This window comes from Petromyzon marinus, chromosome 71 (assembly GCF_048934315.1).
Source record: "Petromyzon marinus isolate PM22_M1 ecotype Great Lakes invasive population chromosome 71, UKy_Petmar_22M1.pri1.0, whole genome shotgun sequence".
In the NCBI taxonomy this organism is placed as follows: domain Eukaryota; kingdom Metazoa; phylum Chordata; class Hyperoartia; order Petromyzontiformes; family Petromyzontidae; genus Petromyzon; species Petromyzon marinus.
The window spans coordinates 5,618,794-5,620,434 of NC_133737.1; positions in this window are offsets into that span (position 1 = coordinate 5,618,794).

The following is a 1,641-nucleotide window of genomic DNA, read 5'->3' on the forward strand; positions in this document are numbered from 1 at the left end:
GAGTGAGTGGGTGAGTGAGTGAGTGGGTGGGTGAGTGGGTGGGTGAGTGGGTGGGTGGGTGGGTGAGTGAGTGGGTGAGTGAGTGAGTGGGTGAGTGAGTGGGTGGGTGAGTGAGTGGTGGGTGAGTGGGTGGGTGGGTGGGTGAGTGAGTGGGTGAGTGAGTGGGTGAGTGAGTGGGTGAGTGAGTGAGTGGGTGGGTGAGTGAGTGAGTGAGTGGGTGGGTGAGTGGGTGAGTGGGTGGGTGAGTGGGTGAGTGGGTGGGTGAGTGAGTGGGTGGGTGAGTGAGTGAGTGGGTGGGTGGGTGGGTGAGTGGGTGAGTGAGTGAGTGGGTGAGTGAGTGAGTGGGTGGGTGGGTGAGTGGGTGGGAGAGTGGGTGAGTGAGTGGGTGGGTGAGTGGGTGGGTGGGTGAGTGGGTGAGTGAGTGGGTGAGTGGGTGGGTGGGTGAGTGGGTGAGTGAGTGGGTGGGTGAGTGAGTGGGTGGGTGGGTGAGTGGGTGAGTGGGTGAGTGGGTGAGTGAGTGGGTGAGTGGGTGGGTGAGTGGGTGGGTGGGTGAGTGGGTGAGTGGGTGGGTGGGTAGGTGGGTGGGTGAGTGGGTGGGTGAGTGGGTGAGTGAGTGAGTGGGTGAGTGAGTGAGTGAGTGGGTGAGTGAGTGGGTGGGTGAGTGAGTGGGTGGGTGGGTGAGTGGGTGGGTGAGTGGGTGAGTGAGTGGGTGAGTGTGTGGGTGGGTGAGTGGGTGGGTGGGTGGGTGAGTGGGTGGGTGGGTGGGTGAGTTGGTGAGTGGGTGGGTGAGTGGGTGAGTGAGTGAGTGGGTGAGTGGGTGAGTGAGTGGGTGAGTGGGTGGGTGAGTGGGTGAGTGAGTGGGTGGGTGAGTGAGTGGGTGAGTGGGTGGGTGAGTGGGTGGGTGAGTGGGTGAGTGGGTGGGTGGGTGAGTGAGTGGGTGAGTGGGTGGGTGGGTGGATGAGTGGGTGGGTGGGTGAGTGGGTGAGTGAGTGAGTGAGTGGGTGGGTGAGTGGGTGAGTGAGTGAGTGAGTGGGTGAGTGAGTGAGTGGGTGAGTGAGTGGGTGGGTGAGTGAGTGGGTGAGTGAGGGAGTGAGTGAGTGGGTGAGTGAGTGAGTGAGTGGGTGAGTGGGTGAGTGAGTGGGTGGGTGAGTGAGTGAGTGGGTGAGTGAGTGGGTGAGTTAGTGGGTGAGTGGGTGAGTGAGTGAGTGGGTGGTTGAGTGGATGAGTGAGTTAGTGGGTGAGTGGGTGAGTGAGTGAGTGGGTGGGTGAGTGGATGAGTGAGTGAGTGAGTGGGTGAGTGAGTGGGTGAGTGAGTGGGTGGGTGAGTGAGTGGGTGAGTGAGTGAGTGAGTGAGTGAGTGGGTGAGTGAGGTGAGTGGGTGAGTGAGTGGGTGGGTGAGTGAGTGAGTGGGTGAGTGAGTGGGTGAGTGAGTGGGTGAGTGAGTGAGTGAGTGGGTGGGTGAGTGGGTGAGTGGGTGAGTGAGTGAGTGGGGGAGTGAGTGGTGAGTGAGGTGGGTGAGTGAGGGGTGGTGAGTGATGGGTGAGTGAGTGGGTGGGTGGGTGTGGGGGGTGAGTGGGGAGTGAGTGGGGTGTGTGGGGGTGAGTGGGTGGGGTGGGGGGGGTGTGGGTGAGTGGGCCTGTG